A 24,897-nucleotide genomic window follows, 5' to 3' on the forward strand; every position below is an offset into this window, starting at 1 on the left:
CGTCTTATCTGAACGATCGATTGTATGGTCGATGGACAGGAGAAGGTAGTTGCATATTACAGCCGTTCGATTGGAAAACCAGAGAGGAACTACTGCGTTACGCGGAGAGAGCTGTTGGCATTGGTAGAGTGCGTTAAACATTTTCACAAATACCTCTACGGCCAGCGATTCCGTGCCAGGACAGACCACGCAGCTTTAAAATGGCTACTGCAGTTCCGTAATCCGGAAGGACAATTGGCACGGTGGATCGAGCGACTACAAAGCTATGACTTTTCCATTGAGCATCGAAAAGGTAGTACCCATGGAAATGCCGATGCAATGTCACGAAGACCATGTAGTTTGGAATGCAAGCACTGTTCAAAAGCCGAGGCTAAAGAGGACATTATAGATGTCCTGCTAATGACTATAACATGTACAGATGAATGGGACAAGGAACAGCTAAGAAAGTGTCAGCTAGAAGTTGCAGATCTGTCACGTGTTATGCAAGGGCTCGAACGAAATGAAAGACCAAACAGAGAAGAGATGTCAGCAGAGAGTCCCATTGCGAAGTCATATTGGGCACAGTGGAACAGTTTAGAATTGATATCCGGTTGCCTTCATCGAGTATAGGAGAGTGAGGATGGTAAATACAAGAATAAACTGATAGTTGTTTCCAGAAAGAGGATTCCTGATGTGCTCAGCGAGCTGCATAATGGTCCAAGCGGAGGTCATCTTGGAATCACGAAGACGCTCGAGAAGATTAAACAGAGATTCTATTGGGTTGGTTGCCGTCAGTCGGTCACTGAGTGGATTGCGAACTGCGAGGTTTGCAGCAGAGCGAAAGGGCCCAGAACACGAAGTCATGGCCAGATGAAGCAATATAACTCAGGTGCGCCATTTGAAAGGATCGCTATGGATGTCGCCGGTCCATTTCCTACTAGCAACGGCGGAAACAAATATGTACTGGTAGTTATGGATTATTTCAGCAAATGGCCAGAGGTATACCCAATCCCAAATCAAGAAGCGGAAACGGTAGCAGAAGTGTTTATAAACAATTGGGTTGCAAGGTATGGTGTACCAATGGAGTTACATTCTGACCAAGGCAGGAATTTCGAATCAGCTGTGTACCAGGAAATGTGTAAGTCATTGGGCATTCGAAAAACACGGACAACTGCATTGCATACTCAATCCGATGGTATGGTAGAACGATTCAATAGAACATTGGAGGAGCACTTAAGGAAAGTAGTGGACAAGTACCATAAAGAATGGGATACCCGCATACCATTATTCTTGATGGCTTACCGATCAGCAGTGCATGAGACAACGGGCCAAACCCCCGCAAAAGTAATTTTTGGCAATGACCTTAGACTGCCAGCTGATTTGAAGTTTGGGATAGATGCCAATGCGGAGAGAAATGTCAGGAAATCCACTAGTGATTTGGAAGAAGAGCTAAGAGAAATACATGATCTGATAAGGCAACGAACAAAGATTATGAGTGACAAGATGAAAGCCAGATATGATAAAGCAATTAATTCAGAAGGTTTTCAGGAAGGAGATTTGGTGCTGTTATACAACCCACAACGTAAAAAAGGTTTGTCCCCGAAATTGCAGTGTAATTGGGAAGGCCCATACAAAGTTGTAAAACGGATCAACGATGTAGTGTATCGCATACAAACCATCGGTAAACCACGAACCAAAATGAAGGTGGTCCATTTGGAAAGGCTAGCAACGTTTAGATCGAGAGATTTGTCTGATCGAGACGATCAGACTTAGGTGGAGGGCAGTGTCACGGATATTAGCATCACTAAATTATCCCATCACTAAGGCGATGCTAAGGCCATGCCAAGCAGTATTTACGTTAATAATTAAATCAAGTATACACATATATAAGGCAGCCAGAGAGATGTCACACACAAATGCATTTACTTATATGCCTATGTGCGCGCGAGAGACTGTAAACTACAAACATTCACATCAATAATTCAATCTTTATGTATCTACATAAACGAATAAATAATTGCGTCTACACATATGTACGTATACGAGCAGCGGAGCGGCAATGCACAAACACATGCATATATCTTATCTGAGTTGTCACAAGAAAGAGCAATAATTTGTGCACGTTGTTGTGGCTGGCGATTTTGTAGCCGAAACAACTAGTAAGTTCTGGAAATCGAAGAGCCTAGAAGTATGCAGCGTAAACTATAAAAGCGGAGCAAGCGAGTAAGAAATAATTCAGTTTGATTTGAATTGTCAAGCAGTTACGAGTAAGACGATATCTAGCGAGCAATAGCACTATTATTTTGAAAGTCAGTTTCCTTTAAGCTATCAGTTTGGTTATTAAGCTATTCGTTGCACAGTTTGAGTGTTATTGTGAAGTATTTTAATAAAGGCCATTTTTCCATTATTCAATATTGGAGTTATTTATTCAACAGTTTAGCGATACGATCCTAGCAAAAGGGCAACTAAGAGGATTTGCAGAAAATTCGTTACAATATTATAGTAGTCCGATCCTACCGGATCCGACAAATGTCTAATATAAGACAAAAATACATCCTGGTGCCAAATTTCGTTGAGATATCTCATTTCAGGGACTAGTTTGCATTCAAACAGACACGCGGACGGACGGACAGACGGACATGGCTATAGGTATCAACTCAGTTCGTCGCCCTGATCAATTCGGTATACTTAATGGTGAGTCAATCTTCTATATTTCTCAACGTTACAAACATCGGACCAAAGTTAATATACTATTTCATGTTCATGAAAGGTATAAAATGCGGATGATCTAGCTTAACAGGGCAGATACCTCGAAGCTTTTACTTAGACGTCCCAACCAGATTGGACGGGATTAAAAGACAAGCAAGAAATGGGTGAATCAAAGTGTCGCAAATCATGTGAAGGTCTTACAACCTAAGACTATACAAATTTACTCTTGTAATTGAAAAGAGCGGGTTGAGGGCTCCTAATGAGTATTCTGACTGGACACTGCCTTCTGACGCCACGTGGTTTCAAATAAGCCCTTGTCAGTGAAATCAAATGTGGAAAGGTGGGTTGGAGGAGGAAACGATGAGCGTAGTTATCACAGGTAGAACTTTCACAGATCGAGCATTAATTATACCTAATATAGGACTGAGCTTCTTCGGACTAATTCAATTTCAGACTAGATTTTCTCTGACTAGTCAAGGGTTCGACTTCAGCGAGACTACATTCTATATACACACACATATAAAAAAAATATATAGTTATGTACAATTGTAGAGACTGCATTATAAGCATGAAGGTGCATTGCATACAAATGCAACAACAATAGCAACAAACAAAGAGAAAAAAGTACAAATGATTAATAACAATAATAGTAATGACATTAAAAAAGTGAATCAAACGCTAACGGATAATAGCTAGCTCTAGTACAAAATGCACAACCGCCAATACTAAAAGAAAGAAAAAAAATTACAAAAAAACTTAAAAAAAATTGGTATAAAAAAAATTAACCATAGCAAGCAAATAATTTAATGACGTTGAAATTTTCAATTTCCTCTTCCTATCCAATTCCGTTAATAGACATTGCCATGCATTAAACATGCATAGTACAGCAACAGCAACAATAAGAACACATTAACTTCAACCATGAAGCTAGCCACCATAGGCTAATAAGCACATAGTAAGGTAGACTTATGGACGGAAGAACCGACTGACATACACATACAAACAAACACTCCACCGCTTGTCAGTGAGTATATGAAAAACTTAAATATGAATGAAAAATCGTCGTCTCTATAAAAGTCCACTCTACTATGTACATACTTAGATAGCCAACCAGTCAAGCACAAGCAGTTGTCACTTGTCAGCTCATTTTAGTTCCGTACCCTTCAATTCAGTTAGTCCCATCAGCCACAGTCAGTTTGTTTTGGCCATAAGCGTTGAGATATCAAAGGCATATTCATTTACAATCTACTTACCTATATACAATCATAAGTACTTTGGGTTTTGTTATTTATTTCCTTACCCATATTTCTACACAATTACTCAATATACATACTGACATACATATATATATATATATATATATATATATTAGACTAGGTCGATTTATTAACTGATATCCCGCCATCGATTTTTCGATAGGATTTGGGCTCAGGAAAAAAAGTTCCACTACGCATACCCAAAAAAATAATTTTCGAGCCTGCGAAAAAAAAATGGCGAAAGGGTAAATTTTTCGATCAAAACACTCCCCAAAACCCAAAAAAAAATATATATTTTTTTTTTTTTCAACTGTTACGCCAACGTTTTCACAACAGTTTTTTGAAAAAAAAAAAACGATATTTTTTGGGTTTTTGGGAGTGTTTTGGTCGAAAAATTTGCCCTTTCGCCATTTTTTTCGCAGGCTCGTTGTTATCGCCAACGTTTTCACAACAGTTTATTGAAAAAAAAAACAATATTTTTTGGGTTTTGGGGTGTTTGGTCGAAAAATTTACCCTTTCGCCAATTTTTTTTTTCTTAGCCCAAATCCTATCGAAAAATCGATGGCACGATATTGGTTAACTTTCGTCCATACAAATCGACCCACCCTAATATATATATCAAGCAAAAAGTTATAGAAACAATTATGCTGAATCACCTCAATCGGGCTCTGCCGTTGTGTTAGAGTTAGTAAATTTGTTTAGTGTAAATTGAATTAGTTCTTGTTGGACATTGAAAAACTTTTGATGTTTTGCAAAGAATGTCCGTATTCCACAAATATATTAAATTGTCATCTCTCTTTTGCTCGTGCTCTTCTTGCTTGCTGATTTTTGACGGTCTTGAGAATATTTATTTATTTATCATGGGCTCTGTGGTGTATTGTAGCAGTGTCGCTAGGCTTGGTACAACATTTTTTAATAAAAACTAGTTCACTTAGTTGGCTCTTACAACAAATATTTTTAATTTTCATCAAATCTGTCTTCAAACCCTTTATCGTGTATTAATAAAGTCTAGTCTTGAAGAGGATGTGATGTTACGAAACAAAATACAACATAGAATTATTGTGACATACCCCGATATAATCCTGACAACAGTCCAGAAATAATCATAAATAGTCCGCATATAAACCCACAGTTATCCGTAGAAAGAAAAATATCCTAGACTTCTTAAATAGGTGGGGTCCAATACTCCTCTGAAATACTTTTTACGAAATGATTTCTCAATAGTCCTGAAATAACTCTCAAAATAATCTCGATCGATGATGTGGCGAGAGTTAAAGAATGTTCCGTAGCAGTCCTTTCGATATGATTCTCGAACAGCCTCGAAATAGCATTGAAAATATTCCCGAATTATGTGATCCGTAAAATATCGGAGTTAGAGACCTTTCTGACATTTTGGCAAAAGAACGTTCTATCTTAGAATTTGGTATCTTAGAGCACGTTTGCAAAATGCCCTCTCTCAGTTGAAAAAGAGTATTTTTTATTTTCTCAAAGGAAGTGACTTTACTGGTCATGTAATTACCCAAAGAAATTCAGCACTAATGAAAATGAATTCATTGAAGTTCTCACGGCCCTAGGATCAGAAGATATGGAATAATATTCTGAAAACCCGATGTTAACGTTCCTAACTGTGATTGTTGTTTTGAAAGTTGCTTAATCAATACATGGATGAGATATGAGGGGTTTAGCAAGAGTTATGATGAAATTACAACCGTTGTTAGAGTTAAATTTGAGTCATTACTTTTCAGTTAAAGTTGGGATTTAGATCTTGGTGTTCATGAGGCCTTCAATAACAGAAAAGAGAGCATTGTAGACTCAGAAGACAAAGCTCGCGAACACATTTTTTATGATCTGCGATCCGTGATCGAAACAAGTTTTTTAAATCACAATAGACCTAAAATGGTGGATAGGATTAATGACATATGTGAACTACCGACATAGTACTTGTTAGATCCATAACTTATTATAATTTTAAGAAATAGTTTGACTTTTGCAAAGTTATCGTTTGAGTGAAAACGGGTTTCAATGACTGATCGTAAAACGTAATACGGGCCCAGATTATCTAATTCATTTCTGAACTACAAACCAATCACAATAGAGAGACGTCACGCTTAAAAATATTGCTATCAATATTTGAAAGAGAAAAGTATTGGACTAGCGAAAAACTATTTATATTCCATCATTCAGTTGAAATGTAGCGAGAGTGTGAAGGAAAGAATTGAGAGGGTAGAGATATAGCGGTAATGATACAGGGAGTGGGAATAAGGGTTAAGAGAATAAGGAAAAAAGAAATAAGATGGGGAAAAAAGAAAACAAAGAGGTAGGAGGGGAAGGAGAGCATGATAAAAGAAATAATGGAAAATGTGAGATAATATCTGCTTGGTCTCTTTATATTGCTCTCAATTAGAGCTTTCTCCGTGCGGCCAATTACAAATAGTTAAAAAGGAGGACGACGCAAATTGGAAAAATAGCTCGGCCATAATCTTCGCGGAGGTATATCGTGCAAAGTATTTATTTATTTTATTTTTTTTTAATCAGACATTTCTTTTTCCGTCCGTAAAATATAATTAACAAATAAATGTATTTCTTTCCTAAGTTCTTTTATTAACTTTATAGGCCACTAAATATACAAACAATATTCATTTATTATATTTTATCTCGCAGACACTGTGGCTGGCGCTTTTGTAACTATACAAAATGCTTGGGTGCCGTTCTGCATTTAAGGCAATTTGATGTGAATACGAAATTAAATATTATTTTTTTACAAGTCGTGCATTACAATTTACCTTCTTTACTCATTTAATTTTTTTTCTCATTGCTTTTTTTTTTATTTCTTCATTCATTTTCTCTTACCACAACCAAGAGCAAAAATAGTGCAAAATTGAAAAAAAGCTATGGAAAATCAAAAAAAAAAAGAAGCAAAACAATTTGAATAAAGAAATGTGCGGAGTGAAGTTATAAAAATAGCAAATAAGTGCTAGTTTGAATGTGTACATGTACATATGTTTATTGAAATATATATGTATGATATGATAGCTGGTGCATAGATAAATATATATTTCTCTATATACTTCTAATAGCTTTTCTTCGCATACATTTAAATACTAATAGGAAAAGCAAATGCACTACTTACAATGTTGTTAATTGCTTTCGACAACAATGCAATTGTATATATTAATGAAAACATGTGTTTATGCATACTGTTACTCCCAATCATCATGGTACACTATATTTCATAAAAAAAATTTATATTTTTGTTACAAAAATAATATATATTAGGGCTTACGATTTCTCGAACTTGTTCGAGAAGAGATTTCTCCGAAGTCTCGCCTTCTCGCGAGATTCTCGAATCTCGAATGGCTCGTAAGGTTCGCAAGCTTCTCGACATTCAATTTAAACGATTCACCTGATGTTTTATACAGATCTTATGAATATTTCTGGAGCACTAGCGAAAATTTCCACAAAACAACAACTAAAACAACCGAAATGTATAGAATACTGCCAATGCAGCGACTAAGTTGAAAGTCGAGATGCTCGCGAGTATTACGAGTATGTCAATATTCGAGAATCTCGCGAGAAACCTTGTTCTCGAGGTCTCGTCAAAAAAATAAAATATTGTGAACAAAATTAAATTAAAATCAATATAATCAACAAAAAATTCACAAGTAAAAAAAACAAGTGTATAAATACTGTCCATAGAGCAATTAAGTTTATGTCGAGAAGCACGCGAGATTTACAAGTACTTCGAGACACGAGAATCTCGCGAGAAGTCGAGTTCTCGATTTCTCGGTTCTCAAAAATCTCGCTTGTGTTCGAGAAGAAATCGTAAGCTCTAATATATATATATATAAAAATAGTTTTAATAATACGCATGCATACGGTTAGGTTAGGTTGAACTGGCCGGTCCTTGAGGACCTCACATAGACTGAATAAGTCCGTCATGTTTGTTTTAGCGACCAAACGGAAAAACCCTATCAAAAACCAGGACCTATGTCATAAAATAACTCCGTCCTCTTGGCAAATACTAGAAGCTTCCTAGGACTTAAGCCACTTGCTATTTCTAGATCTGACAGCTGTATCACTCCTAATAGCTGGAGTCTTAGCCTGGCAAGCGCAGGCCACGAGCACAGATCGTGCTCGATCGTTTCCTCCTCCAGCCCGCACTTCCTACATTGACCATTGATCACTGACCAAGCCCAATTTAAAGGCATGTGAAGCCAGAAGGCAGTGTCCAATCAGTTTACCCGTCATGAGTCTACACTCCTCTCTTTTTAATGATAGAAGCAACTTTGTTAGTCTAAGGTTGTAAGACCTAGACATAATCTTCGACACTTTACAGCCCGCGCTTGAACCCACGCCTTTCCTGCTTGGCCGATCATGTGCACCTTTCGCCTTCGCTTAATTTCGCCCAGTCTAATTGGGACGTCTACGGAGCAAGCTTCAAGGGATGCGCCCTTTTTAGCTAGTTCATCCGCTTTTTTATTCCCATCTATTCCCATATGCCCTGGGACCCAATATAGATGTATGCTTCTCCCTGTCCCGATTCTCTCCAAGGACTGCTTACACCCTAACACGCATTTAGATGCTGTGCTATGCGAGATTATTGCCTTAATTGCTGCTTGACTGTCAATATATAAGTTAACACGATTGTAGCTTGGGCTATTTTCTCCAGGGTTTCTACTGCTTTGGTTACGGCTACTATTTCCGCTTGCCAAACGCTACAGTAATCCGTCAGCCTGTAGGATCTGTTTATTTCCGGATCAGCACAGTATACCGCAGACCCTACTCCTTCCACTACTTTGGAACCATCTGTGTACACATGTATCGCTCCGTCCGCCATTTGAGCACCCTCGCGCCAACCGTCCACCTCTATTGTGGCCTTAAGATCGCCCTCGAAGCGCAGATAGGGAATCAGATAATCTGTTCGTCTTGTGATTGATGACGCTATACTACTATGGCCGTATGGTCGGCGCTCAAGCTGCCCCGATGCACCGAGCCTGGTTGCAGTTGTTAACGCTATGTTCTTTGCTACCAGGTCTACAGGTGGAATGTGCAGAAGGGCATACAGTGCAGCCGTCGGGGTTATTTTCAGGGTTCCCGTAATGCGCATTCATAAACGGTAATAAAAAAAATTTTAATTTTTTAAGTACAAGGAAAATTATTAATAACCAGAAAAAATAATTCAATTAAAAGCAAACTGAAAAAGATTTAGATAGCTCATACATCTCATACGTTACTTTTGATAGTGACATAAATAAGTGCACTGAAACAAATATTTTTTCTGGTTCCAATTTTACTACATACAGTTAACCCCCCACATACCAAATAAGCGTTAAGGAATTTTCCTAAAAAAATGGACTTATGTCTTTATCAAAAATATCGTCTCAGATTTTGTTTCAAGAATTATAAAAAATTCCTGAAGAAAAAAATTTGAAATTTTATAAAATAAAATCTGAGAAAAGTCTGAAAATTTAATAGCTTTGTTAAATTTCTGTCAGAAATTTCTTTTAATATGATTATTTAAGAACAAATCAGAACACCAAGTTCAAAAAACCTTCACACTTAAAATTTGCAAAATGTCTAAACATATTAAAGAAAGTTTTAAAAAATTTTAATAAACTAAAAAAAAATAAAATTAAAAAAAATTAGCTTAATTAGCTAATAAAAATTCCTAAATTTTGCAAATTAACTATTAATCAAAATACTTCTTTTTTAACTTATGTTTTGTTTTACTGGTTTGGAAATAATTAATTATTATAATAACCACTAACAGATTAAAAGAAAGTTCTAAAACTTTCAAAACCCTTAAACTTTCTATTTTCTAAAAGTTTTCAAGAGGGATAGCAATTTTATTTTTTGGCAAATTAACAATAGTTTGGCATAAGTTTAGCTCTTAAGTTAACAGCAAGCATTTCCAATTTTGTTGCACCGAAAAAAAATTTCTTTTATTTAATTCAGAATTTATTTTATTTTTTATTTTTCTTATTTAATTAAAATTTAGTTTAGTTTTGAATTAGTTTAATTAAGCAAGATTTTAGCATAAATTAAGCTCAAAATTCAACAACCAACTTGTCTGAAGCATTTTCGATTTTAACGCACCGAAAAAAAATTAATATCATTTTTTTATTTAATTTTTGAATCAATTTAATAATTTCAAAAGTTAAACATTTTTTATACTGTTTTTAATTTTAAACTAATTTTTTTTATTCTCAGTTATCTAATTTTTTTTTAATTTTAAAATAACGTTCTTTTTTTTAATATTTATCTCTCCCAATGGTAACAGAAAAAACTATCAAGTTTTTAGCATAAATTTAGCTCTAAATTCAACAACAAACTTGTCTGAAGTATTTTCAATTTTATTGTACCGAAAAAACTTTTTTTATGAAATAAATTTTTTTATTTAATTTTAAATTATTTTATTTTTTAAGTTAATCGAGATATATAAATTTTTTTAAATACTTTTTGTTTATATATTTTTAACATTTTTTGCTAGTTTTGAATATATTTTAATTTTTGTTTTTGAAGTTAGGATTTTTTTAATCTGTGATAAAATAAAAACTAAGCTAGTTTTGTAAAAATTGCTGAAAACTAAAATATTAAATTAATTAAAATTCTTCTGCTTATATTCTTCATAAATTTGCTGCAAAAGACTTCTGTATGTATGCATGTGTGAGCGTTTGCTCCTTTATGAAAGTGCAAATAATAATGTTGGCTGCTAGCCGGCCGTTATAAATACAGCTACAACATGCTCATAATTACGTTAATGCCCGTATAACAAACCATATCGGTCAGTCACAACCAAAGCAGCAACATGGCAAAATAACAAGAACAGCAACAAAAGCAAAGACCTTGCTGATATGCACAACAAAAGAGGGGTGCCTGCTTGAGGACATTTGTTGTTGTTGCTAAACACCTGTGCTGCCATTCAAGCGCATACACAAACACCAAAAACACAACAACTACAATTGCAGCATCAACAAAAAAAATTGATCGCTCTGGCAGCTATTTCAGCTCACCAAAGCCAAGTCAAAAAGCTTTAGCCAAACTCTATCAAGCGTAAAACAAAAACAGCAAACAGCAGCGCTCAGCAATTTTAATGTTACTTATTCTTACCTACAGCTGCTAGTGCTATTTATTTAGCCACCAATTTTCACAGCTTACAAAAAGAACTTTGCGCTTAATTTTGTGGTTTTACGTAACGTAATCTTTGTATTTTTTTTATCATTTTATTTATTTTTGTTCTTTTTTTTGCTAAATTTTGGTCAGAACATTTGTGTCAACTTGCAGTTTTATTGTTTTTCAACGACGACTGGTTGACGATGAATGAATGGTGGGATTTGCAGGCAAAAGCTTGTATCAAGGCTAACTTGCAAATTGACTAGGTAATGCTGCTGTTGCTGATTGATGTTTGTTATTGTTGTTGCAGCAATTACTTTAGCTGTTTTGCCAAAACTTGGCATGTAGTTACTGCGTCTGCTGCTTTGGAAGGCAACAAAAATGGGCAAAACCTAAATCACGATCTTTTCACGCTTTGTAATTACTTGTATGTATGTCGTATAAATGTTTATTGAGAATTCTTATGTTGAAAAATAAGTGAGCTTTTTCAAGCTCAATGCAAGAAATTGTTTATCATTAGGTAAGGTTGAGCTGGCCGATCAGTAAAGACTTATATTATAGAATAACCCTATCCTCTTGGCAAAAACTAGCAGTTTTCTGGGAACAAGCTTAATTGCTGCCTGGAAATCCGGCAATTGCCGCCCCTAGTAGCTGAAACCTTGACCTCGCGAGCGCAGGGCACGAACACAAAACGTGCTCACGGTTTCTTTCTGCGACTGGCACTTTCTGCCTCCGCTGTTACTAGCGAGGCCTAACATATAACTATGTGACGTCAGAATGCAGTGTCCTGTTAGTATGCCCATTGTGATCCTTAGGTTTTCTCTTTAGAGATGTAAGCAACTTTGGGTGCACACGATCTAAGAAATTTTGCAACCGCGCGCTTCTATCTACGCCTTTCTTGATTGATGGATCATATGCAACTTATATCTCCTTTTGATTTCTCCCAAACGGATTAGGACGTCTATTCATCGAGTGCTGCACCCTGCTTTGCTGAATTGGCATTTTCGTTACGTTATGACCGGCAACCCAGTACAGCTGCATGGTCTCTCCTGAGCGAAGTCTCCCAATGCTGATTTGTATTCCAGGACACTTCTTGATGGAGTACTGTGTCAGATTATTGCCTTATCTGCAGCTTAAGCACGCTTCCTCCGGCATTCCTGTTGATTTCTTCGCGGCTACAATTTCCGCCTGCATGACACTGTAGTGTTTTGACAGCCTGGAGGATCTACTTATTTCTGATTCGGCACAGCAAACATAAAACCCGACCCCCTCCGTTAATTTGGAACCATCGGTATACAATCGTTTAGTATGTACTGCCATTTACACATATTTGCGCCAACCCCCCGGCTAAATTGTGTAAAGAGGCTTTATACGCGCTCTTTTCCCCGTTAAGCTTCCACGACAATTTACTATCGAGTATAATTCCTACATATTTTGTGCTACAACTTTTTTTTGTAGAATTACTCCTTCAATCTTAGGCTTAGTTCGCTTACGGACCTTATATTTCCTAGTAAATAAAATTACATCGTTTTTTTCCACGTTGACAGTTAACCCTGCCTCAGATGCCTAGGCATGGAGTCAGAAAGTTGATTGTTGGTAGACATCTGTCGCCGCTATGATGACTGCAACGTCGTGAGTTTAACTGGTCCTCTGTCGAACCACCTAAGCAATCGGTTGATGACCAGCATCCACAGCATTGGTGATAATATCCCATTCTGCGGCGTTCCTATGTCTACAGATTTTGTGGCCTCACGTAGATTCCATTGCGATCATGGAGCCGAGACTGCCGATGATTGCTCATTTCGAGATGTTGTTGAAAGCGCCAACAATGTCCATAAAAACACCTAAGGCATGTTCCTGGTGCTCGAGGGCTTTTTCTTTTTTCACGAAAACTCTTTGCAATGCAGTTTCGGCTGACTTGGCTTTGGTGTTGGAAATGTCGATAAAAGCTTATTATGCAGGTCAAAAGAAAGACCATGTATTAAAAAATCCTGCAAATATGCTTCAAAAAAGGAAATTTTGTAAAATTCTGTTAAGCTTGTTTCGTTAAGTATATTTGCCTCTAATTAAAGAACAGGTGCCATTAAATGTCTCAAGTTTGTTTCTTAAATCTTTCGTTTCGACTTGGTTTTTTCGTTTTTTCAAAACCATGTTCAGCTCACTTTAAGTCTTATTCTCACCCCCATCGGGTTAGGGGGTTAGAATATACCCGCGGTAGGTATGCCTGGGGTTGTGTAGCGCAAAGGACCATCAACATCGATAACACTCCCCTAGGTATTCGGGTAGTGTCATCGCTACAACAACAACAAGTCTTATTCACGTTAAAAAAACACTATCATGAAGTTCGTTTCCTAAGTCTTTCGTTTCCTAAGTCTTCGTTACCTTACAAATTTGTACAGTCGTCAAGCTTATTTTTTAAATCTTTCTTTCTTTTTTTTCATACAACCAATTTTAAAACTCAGTTTTCTCTTTCTTAAATCGTGCATTTTCGATCAATAAGCAAATTTTTTTCACGAAAGTTTATCAAGTTTTTTCCTACATCTTTCGTTTGATGCTTGAAATTCGCCTAGGTAGTGTCATCGCTACAACAACAACAAGTCTTATTCACGTTAAAAAAAACTATCATGAAGTTTGTTCCACAAGTCTTTCGTTTCTGATTACTTTAAAAAATTATTAAAAATTCTGCTTAATGCGTTTCTCAAAATTTCATCAAGCTTGTTTGTTAAGTATATCCTTTTCGATAGAACACAAATAGTTTTCCAAAAACTCATCGCATTTTTATCTGAGGTCGTTTGTTTTCGGTTAATTAAATAATATGCAATTCAAATCCAGTTCAAGTTCGTGTGTTAATTCTTTCGCGTATCAAATATCAACAAAAATCAGTTGTTCTACCAATCAATTAATACTTGCAGCTTGTGCTGCCATCTAGCGTATGATAGCAACTGCTAGTAATGCAGTGCAAATATTCACAATAATGCCATAGTACAAATGGATTTCTTTGTGTGCTCATAATCGTTTATATTTAACAAATTATTTTAATAAAATATTGCTAAACAAAAGCTCTACGACCAAAATTGCCAAAAGCTCGCTAATAGCCCGAATCTCCATTTTTACAACCAAAACTTTATTTATAGATTTGGATTCCAAATAAGAGCGAAAAAGGGACCCGTACATAAAAACAGCAATTGGAAATAATATATACGAGCCGTACCCGTGCGCATCTTGCGCAACCAATCTAAAAGTCTCTTATCAAATATCAACAGAAATCAGCTGTTCTATCAATCAATTAAAACTTACCGCTTGCGCTGCCATCTGGCGTATGAAAGCAACTGCCGGTAATGCAGTGCAAGTATTCACATTAGTGCCATAGTACAAATAGATTTCTTTGTGTGCTCACAATTGTTTATTTTTAGCAAATTATTTTAATAAAAGCTGTATTTCGTTGCTAACTAGTACAATTAAAACACTAGCTAGCTTACCGAATTGCATGGAAAGCAACAATAAAAAGTAATCGAGTTGAGTTGGCTAAGCGCTTTCAGTTGAAACCGCTTAGGTAATTGTCGACCTGATTGATAGTGTTGTATAGTGTTGCATATTCAAAAATAGGGCACTATTGTGAACGAGCGAATGAAATGAACATACGAATGTGCAGATAAACAAAAATAACAAAATAAGAGCGTGGCGGCAGGGTGACATACATACACACACGCATTTCATGTATTTTGTTTTTGTAATTCTCTGGTTGAGTGTCAAAAACATACTGCGCTAGAAGTAGAAATGTCATAGCAGCGAAAAAAGTAACAATTAGCTGATAAACCTCCACCATCTGTATGGTTTTGGCATAATGAAACTGTTTAGCTAGTTGAAGCGTTTTCTTCAAGCTCGCTTGAAAAAGAATACACCTAAAATATAGCTAAACGAAAGCACTACGACCAAAATTGCCCAAAGCTCGCTAATAGCCCGAATCTCCATCTTTACAACCAAAACTTTATTTATAGATTTGGATTCAAAATAAGAGCGAACAAGGGACCCGTACATAAAAACAGCAATTAGAAATAATACATATGATGATGGAGAGTTCCAAACTAAAACGCAATAAGTGCACCCTGCAGTTTTTTTAAGTTATGGGTGGGATTTAACTTTACTTTCGAACCTATGTAAAAATCTTTATGAGGATTAAAAACCAGCAAATTTAGCCATTCTGGAACATTCAAAAAAATACCTTTCATAGCGAAAGGCAATAATTTCATACAATTTTAACATTTTTTGAGTTGAAAATTTTGTTATGTTTATATGAATGGGTTAAAGTTGTGGAGTATTGGTATACTCCTGGAGGACGATTTGAGCAGTACCACTATTTGTGTTTTTTCATAACTGCTTTAATATAATAAGTATCATTTAAAAATGTGTCTCCCAGTTTTAAATGGGCACTTTTTCTCATTTATCTAAGAACTTGTTTGGTGTCACACTCAAATCTATGCTATATCGAAAATTTGAAAATTTTCTCGAAATTCTTGTGAAATTGGTTTCTTAATACTATTTGCAAACAGGAAAATAAATTGAGACAATTTCGATTTAAATTGAGTGGTGCTCATATAGCTCAATTTAGCTTACACAATAGTAATTTGAGAGCTGGTTGGCTCATCTGTACAGCAACAATGTACCTTTGTTCAGACTGTCAAAATGTGCGTGTTGGTATTAGGCGAATGGAATGGAATGAAAACATAAAACTTTGAAATTTTTGTGTTTTAAGAAAATGTGTTCAATGTTTTGGTTTCAGTTTCAGTTTGCCGTATTCTTTTGACAATCCCTATTCCAGTGAAATAAAAAAAAATCAAATCAGCTGATGAGATGAGCCAACCATATAGTTGAGCCATGCGTAACTGACGTTTAAATCTACACAATAAACACACTTTACAAGGTTGCATTTGCAGTTTGAAACAATTTATTACGTAATTTTTCTTAAATTGGCAATTTATTATTACAATTTATTATATGATAAATTGCGTAATAAATTGCCCAAATTGTATAAATTGCCAATTTGGTGTATGTTTGTTTATAGTATAAGTCTTTAGTTTTCAATTAATATGAAAACTTTAATACAAGTTTTTTCTTAAATCTTTTGTTTTCGGTTAAGTAAATTTATCGATGCTTTTAAAAGTTTCTTCCAAATTATGCGAAAGCTTATTTCTTAAGGCTATCGTTTTCAAATCTGTCACTAATTTTAAAAAATTTTATTAAATAGACTTTAAATAAGGAAAGAATGTTTTAAGTTGATGCTACTCATTCGTTTATTTTTCTCCCTCTTACTATTATAGCTTACGATTTCTTCTCGAACACAAGTAAGATTTTCGAGACCCGAGAAATCGGGAACTCGACTTCTCGCGAGATTCTCGTGTCTCGAATATCTTGTAAATCTCGCGAGATTCTCTTCTTTCAATTCAGTCGCTGCATTGGCAGTATTCTATACATTTCGGTATTTTTTAGTTGTAGTTTTGTGGAAATTTTCGCTTGTGCTCCAGAAAATATCCTAAGCTCTATGAAACAGCCAATGAAATGATTAAATTGAATGTCGAGAAGCTCGCGAGCCTTATACTGTTTTCACACAGAAACTTAATGATCTCATTTCACCTTCTAATGAAATCGTAAATTTTTTGCTTTCACACAGAAGTAACTGCTCAAATAGTACGAAGGATGAAATGTCAAGCGGATACAATGACAATAAACTTAATGATCTCATTTCACCTTCTAAGGAAATCGTAAATTTTTTTGTTTTCACACAGAAGTAACTGCTCGATTAGTATGAAGGATGAAATGTCAAGCGAATAAAATGGCAATGCTATATGACGGACAATGACATTTACTTTGACAAATGACATTTTTAAGCACTGAACACACCAAAAACTAAGAAACTGAACACTCTAAACAGAGTTGCATTGTGCTTTTGACTTCATTAGGCATTCGATTAGTCACTAATGAAATAATTATAGATTCGAATTTTGTAGGGAAAATTGAGCTCAATAAGCGTCTTAATGTAGAAAACTGCCTTTATTATTCAATAAGCCGTCTGTGTGAAAACAGTATTTCGAGTCATTCGAAATTCGAGAATCTCGCGAGAAATCTCTTCTCGAGCGAGAAATCGTTAGCTCTACTTCTACTTCAAATAAAAAGAAATGTTTAGTTAAATGTTTTTTTTTTTTTCAAATTATCATAATATTATCAAAAATCAAGGCCATTCGGCTTGTATTTATAACTTTAGACATTCATAGCAAAAATTAAGTTCACCAAAAAGTCAATAACATTGAAATAAAAAAAAATTATAAGAATAACTATTTCACTGGCTTTGACTTGAAGAAAAATTCGTTACTAATTTGCGACAAGTGGAATCAAATTTTTCTTGCAGTTGTTTCCTTTCTTTTTTTATTTGCATTGTAACAGATTTTTTACCTTAAACGAAGTTTGTGCAATTATTACACAATTAAACAGCTAAATTGTGCTTACAAGTAAAACTGCAAAAAATCATTTAATGCCATGAGAAAATTTTAATAAACAATGAATCTTTGCTAAAGTCATTGCCTGCGATTATCGAAGTTAGCTGGTTTTGCTATTATTGGTCCACTAGTTTAGTGACTTTTATTGCAGTTGTTTGTTAGGTTTGCTTGGACGGTGTTCTTCGTTCGCTAGTTTGACCGCTTTGTTTTTGTACCAGCAACAATATATTTTATAAATGCTGAATGTTTCGCTATTTATATTTGTTTTTCGATTTTGCGCTTAAAGCAATATATTATCCGATTTATTAAACATGTTTAAAATAAGCAATAAGAACAACTACAACGTCTGTACAATCGAAAATTTTAAACACCTAATAATTTCTGAATTAATGAATATACATATGATTAAACTTGTTTAGCAAAGTAGTGATCATGTTTTAGAACTTTTGATTCTTCGTGTATACATAAATATAAAGTTTGGCTGCCAACAGTGACGTGGTTGCCAAGGCGCAAATACGCTGCCTCGTTGCTTGATGACAGTAGGTAATTTATTTTGTCCTCATTCACCAACAAACCATACTTTCTGCTTCTTTTTCCAGTTCGGAGGCCGATGGTGTCAATGCCCTCAGCATACACCAGTAATCGTACGGTTGGGTAAAATAATGTTCCAGAGCGGTTAAGCTCTGTAGCTATTACAATTTTCTCCAGTTTCAAAGAAATCGCACGTTACAGCGTCAACCGTCTGTCTGAAGCTTCTTTTAGTTTCGAACGGCTCGGTATGGTCCTTCGCTATTCTGACTGAGCTTATGCTCAACGTCAGTCCTATAAGTTTTGCGGGGAAACCAAATTGAGACATAACGGCATATAGGCAGCTCTTTTTCGTACTGTCAAAGGCTGCTTTAAAAACGACGAAGAGGTGATGTATGCGTGTGTCAATTCCTTATTCGCGTGTTTTTTCCAAGTTTAAGCGCATTGTGAGAGTCTCGTTCATGATCGTTACCAGGTCTAATGCCGCATTGATAAGGTGCAATCAACCGATTCACGGCACATTGGCCGGTCTTATATGGAGTTGGTGGCCACAAATACTTTCAGTAGAGATATCAACGTGAAACTTTGGTCACGGCTTTACAAATATGTGAGAATTATTTTTTCATAAAATTCGTGCGGGTGATACCTTCATACCGACCCACAACCACCCACTTTCACCGCATACATACAAAAAGTAAGTAGATGTGGGGGGAAAAGTGGTCAGATGTGTTTATCGCAAATACAATGTTTAATAGGATTAAATAAAGAAATTAAAGTTATTAAAAGGTCTTGCATACATAACAATAACAAAACAACAAACACACACAAAAGTTTACATTTGCATATCGTCGCCTGGAGAAAATAATGTCGTATGTTACATGTGAGCACATATAACATAAGACAATAATTTATCAGGGTGACGATATCAGAAAACTGTCGCAAAACATAGTTAGTGGCAGAAAGTGGCAGCTGATGTTAACACTTCAGAATCTTAAAACTTTGGCTAATAAATAAGATATAAGTCCCAACGTGAGGATCGATGAGGAACCCAACTAAAACTTTAACTGCAATTGAAATATTTGTGCAAATAAACACTAATAAAGGCACTGATAAAATTTTAAATAACAAAAAAACAAAGCACAACAAGCTAAAAACACTAAAATTATTTCAAAATGAAGTAAATACCTTTGAGTTCAATATTAATATTTATTTTTTCAATACTTGCACTTTATTTTTAACTTACACTGCAAAAACCAACTAATAACAGCTAACTTTTGAAGCTATTCTTAAAGACTACAGTTCGAATACAACGAAAACAAATATACCTTTTAAAAGGCTGATATAGATACTACCTTCTCGACATCCGTTACAATAGCTCACCACTAAACGGATGTTGAGTGGCTACTCAGGGGACACATGGCCGCGAGCGATCGGCAATATTGAGCTGCTTGAACCGCATGCAAAGGAATCGCTCTCGCCTTTCCCTGCTGAATGGCGGTAAGAAGCTTTTCCTGGACTTCTACACACGACTCCACCCTCCATACATATGTTAGCATGATAAAGTATTAAACAAATAAATACTTTTCACTTTTAGCAAATAATAAAATATTTAAAAAAAAGTAGGAAGCAATTTGACAATCTGTAATTAAAGAAGTTAGATATTAACGCTCAATAAAAGGTGCATCATCAAATAAAAGAAAAAGCTAATAATGCTAATATTTATCACACTTAGTAACTTCCCTTTCACTATATTAAATGCATATAACTACATTTAAAGATTTAGATTAGGATGAACCAACTTTATTGTTATTATTGTTAAATACCACACGGCTAAAAATTTGAGCCACCGGTTTTAGAATTTTCTTCTTTTTTTTTGGAAACCTTTCAATTTAGGTATTTTTAATTTGTTATTCGGTTTAAATTCAAACTTAACAAAAAAATAAAAGCTCAAATAGTTTTAAAACAGTCTGGTATGGTTGCCTGTACACTCGGATATACCGGGCAACGAGATGGCTGACGAACTTGCAAGACGGGGTACATCCGTTCCGCTTTCGTCGTCCTGAGCATGCCGCTCACTACCTGTAAGCTCATTTTGAAAGGGATTTTCCTTAGGGAAGCGGGTGTGAGATGGAGCAATCTTTAATCCTGCTACCACACTAAGTTCGTGTGGGCTGAATGGGACGCGAGACGCACGAGAAGTCTCCTTCTGCTTTGAAGGGGGATATATCTCTGGTGGTTGGACTTATAACCGGCAACATAGCAATCGGCAGCCATGCACAACGGCTTGGTGCTCCATATAATTACTGCAGGAGCTGCAAAGATATAGGGGAGATAGAAACAGTCAAGTATTTTCTTTGCGATTGTCCTGCGCTTTGGCACAAGAGGAAGAAATCTCTGGGATCTCCCATTACTTTGACGATCTTTGTGATATAACCTAGTTAGAACCTAAGAAATTCCTGATGTTTGCTGAATCGACCTGTTGGTTTGAGTAGACGACGGGACCTTTATGGGCCTAAGTGCACTGGTGCTCGCATTGGTGGCCACTTTAACCTAACCTAACCTAATTTTAAACGAAGTTTGATTTTCCCAAAAAATAATGCGAAAAAATTTCAAATTAAGACTCAAATTTCTAACCGTACATCAATTATGTTACTACTCGAATGACTTGACCACTTACAGTTTTCTTCATTCCTTTTTAAAAACTTTGTTTGTCACAAACAATTAAGAACCACCCTAATAGATAGCTTTGACGAAAGCACTTATCTATGAACATTTAATTCCTAGTTAGAGAATAGAAAAAGAAATCAATCAAGCATATTGAGCACACAACTTCTTCATGCTATATGAATATAGATTTATGTACATATATTTACTTGCAAACATTAGAAAGTACATACTATATGTACATTAGACACTCTCACTCTTCTATACTCGCTGGGACATACACGTTAGAGATTACTTGTTTTACGTTTTCTTTTTTTCAGTAGGTAAGTATAATCTTCCAAAGCGACGGATTCGATCGCTTCGCTGCAAAAAATCGTCCGATTAATCCCTAAAGAGTGTGGTCTCCGATTGATCTCTTTTGTCTACATTTGGTCATAATTGATTCCCTTTAAACAGTTTGAAGAAATATTGAAAAAAACGGCAACGAAATGAGTAAAATAAAAAAGATTACAGGTGATTGCATCGAATTAGAAAAATACGGTGCCCTATACCGAACCTAAATTACTAGGACTTAACGACTATGTCGGAGTAAGGGTTGAATTTTCGGAGAATATTTTTTAATCCTTTTTGAAAAGCGGCCAAACAACTTACATCAAATAGATTTGGTAGCTTGCCTACCTCTTCGATTGTGTTTCTGCCATGATAAATGCGACTGGTTGCTATTTGAGTCCTTATTAAACACAAAAGGAACTATTCTACATATGTTCCCAAATGGGATTGGTCCTATCGATCCCTTTCGGGTATAAATGGGTACAATTAGTCTCTTCATAGGACATGCTCAAACAAAACGGAACAGTTCAACTCATACAAATAGATCAAAACTGGCATTGGTCGCATACTCCTTTGCGACTCAGCCCAGATTCATCCTAGACTAATCGCATTTTTTGCAGGGTTATAATAAAATAAATTTTAAATTATATACAAATACATGCTTACAAGCAAACACATACATATGTATATATTCGTATAATAAAATAAAATAAAATCACATGACAATTAAATTAAAACTTTTTTACGTGAGTACCAAATACTCGTGTAGCTCGATGTGTAAACATTCAGACTAGGGCACTTTTTTTTTAAATAACTAGACTGTGCCCAGGGATTAAAGTTAAAGCACAAAAGAGGTAACTTTACCAAAAACAAGAAGTTTCGGGTTATTTGAGAATAGCTTCGTCGGTTTCTTATCGACAACAACCGATACCGACAAGTTATTACTCAGCCATACGAAGAAAAGGAGCATAAAAAAGCCTTCAGAGACAACCACAAAAAACATCTGACTAATATGACAGACCCGCTGAACCCCGTTCTTAAAAACAAACACGCGGAACTCGCAGTTGAGGAAAGCAACCTCTCCAGAGAGACGCGCTTCACTCTAGTGCAACTGCGGTGTGATCACTGTAAAAGGTTAAACCTTTACTTATCCAGAATTAACCCCAAAAAAACACCCAATGCATGTCCTGCTTGTAACGTGTCCCCATATGACACCAACCGTCTTTTCATTTGCAATGTGGCACCAACGCCTCTAACCCCTTTATTGCCTGTTGAAACTGCAAGTTTCCTCGGACTTCCGTTAGAAGATATTGATGACTAATTGTGAGTGGTCGCACCTATTGGATGAAGCGAAGCTTTGCCACAACAACAACCAGTTATTATTTCATTATCGGCTTACTAACGAAAGCAAAACAATTGTCGGGTTATCGGTTTGTTATCGGTTTGTTATCGGCTAGCTATCTCCTAAACAACGGCTTCTTATTGGTTTGTTATCAGTTTAGAACCGGTTACAGATGTGTCAACGAACACTTTGAACTCATACAGCTTAAGTGAAGCTCTCACGGACCATCCAGTTAAACCTTCAGTAACAAATCGATAACTTTACGACATCTATAACATGCCGATAAAAATGATAAGATCGATAACAAAAGATAACTTTTCGACCACATATTGATAATATTTTCGATAATGAATGGACACACCAATAAACCGTTCATGAAAAAATGATTACCTTTGTTATCGGTGGAAAGTTTATAAGATCTCGATACAAATCGAAAATTCGTCTATACCTTGTCGATAACACACCAATAACTCATCGATAAGAAAGGATTAACACTTGGATAACAAATTGATAACACGTCGTCCGGCATCGGTGCCGGCTTCGGTTTTGGCTTCAAACATTTCCTTTTCTTTCCTTCCTAAGTATGCCTTGCCTTGATTTGCTGCCTTATTTCGCTCATATAAACTATACCACGTACATTGTTTTCACATTACAGTAAAAATTTGTCTAAAAACTACGAATTTCCTTTGCCAAAATCATTACAGTTTCTACAAAAAAAAACAATCAACAATAACAAATGCATTACCGCAAACTTACAAGTCGCTTACCGCCTGTCTGATCAATTAGGCAACTAAATGATCAACGGTTGATTTATAAATTTTTTTATTTTCTTTTGTCTTTAACGCATTGCGTGGTTTGGTTCTGCTTGTCATTGCAATGGAAATGTGACACAAATATTCACTTTTTATTTATATTGTTGTTTTTGTTGTTGTGCAGGTGTATGTTTGTCACTCTCACATGGTTTGTTTTGTTGGACGCACTGCTGTCACGTTGACCTAGAAAAATAATGATTGGCTTATGCTTATGCCAAATTTATTTACAGTGTGGTTCAATACAATAGCAACATAAATTATTTAACAAGTTTATAAAACATTTTTTGCATGAGCAAATTGTCATGTCGAACTAATCGATATGTAATAAGAATAATAAATTAATTTGATTTAATTAATGATATAAGAGACAAAATATAAAAGTTGCAGACGGCGATGGTTACTAGGGCATGTTTCTGTGCGACGAAAATTTTATTGGGCTACGAAAATGGATACCCAAAAACAAAATCAGAGAACTTCAAATAAAAAGTTCGGACTTTTCGTAAAATGTTCTCGATTTTTTCGAAAATGTTTTTGAGATTAGCTTCATAGTTTCAATTAAAAAATTCATAGAATATTTAATCGACGTTATTTTATAAAAGTCGCCACGGCCAATTTTTTGTTCGCTGCTTTATGTGCTTTATATGTACGAATAGTTACCAAATCTTTTCCTACCACGCTCTCGCCTTAAACCAACTAAACTGAAAAACTAAAAAAGTTTGCCAACTGTCTTTTCTCTCTCAAAAAAAAGTACGTGACTTAACTCTAATGTAGACTGGCTCATTCACGTACTCACGGACAGACAGGCTGACAAGCTGACAAGCTTTTAGGAGCTTCATTCACTTTTATGTATGTAAATATGTGTTTGTGCGCATACTCTTCCCGTTTCTCTGCTCAGCTCTGTTCCATGACTCGAAAATGTGTATGTAAGCTCTTTAAAATATAATTTTTATTGCATTGCTTTGGTGGTACGTCTCGCGGTATATAAATTGAATAAAGACGTGTGCCAAATACTGTATAAATATGTAAATAAAATCGACAGACAGACAGACAGACATGTGTAATATGGCACCTGAAATGTATGCGTTGTTAGAAAAATATTAACTTATTTACCTACTTTTCTTTTTTCATATTTTTTCGTTTCTTGACTACTTTTCACCTTCTATATGCATTTGCTTATGGGGCATGCTTGAACTCCAGGGGGTATTAGTTGAAGCTTGAGAAAAAAGAAATGAAAATCACTTTGCCGTTGTACGTTTTACTTACCCTTTTTTTGCAGCAGAAGAAACTGGCAAATATTTCCATTCTTTAACTTTTACTTTTTGTTTTGTAGGTTTTAAAATATTTAGTTCATTGTTTTTGGTGGGCCATTTAGTTTTGTTTAGTTCTACTCAGGTGCAACATATTATAAAATGTCTACAACTTTTTCAAGTGTACTTCAGAAACCATACAAGCTTGTTAAAACATGGTAAAATGTACTTCTGAAAAATAATTTGTAATTCAAAATCGATAAATTGCACTTCAAAGGTCGCAAAACTTACTTCATAGTAGTCAAGTGCTCTTCAAAAGATGTAATATGTACTTCAGGATAGCAAATATAACTTCAGAAACCATAAATCGTACTTTAAAAACTACTTATTGTGCTTCAATTGCACATCAAAAGTATAAGACTTAAG

At 35.5% G+C, this 24,897-nt stretch overlaps 1 protein-coding gene across 8 annotated transcripts in view; it reads left to right on the plus strand.

Annotated features, from left to right (window-relative positions):
* siz (Brefeldin-resistant Arf-GEF family protein schizo) overlaps window positions 1–24,897 on the plus strand; it is a 191,525-nt gene that overhangs the window by 101,887 nt on the left and 64,741 nt on the right. The window lies entirely within an intron of this gene.

Source organism: Eurosta solidaginis, chromosome 5, assembly GCF_040869045.1.
Source record: "Eurosta solidaginis isolate ZX-2024a chromosome 5, ASM4086904v1, whole genome shotgun sequence".
Lineage (NCBI taxonomy): Eukaryota > Metazoa > Arthropoda > Insecta > Diptera > Tephritidae > Eurosta > Eurosta solidaginis.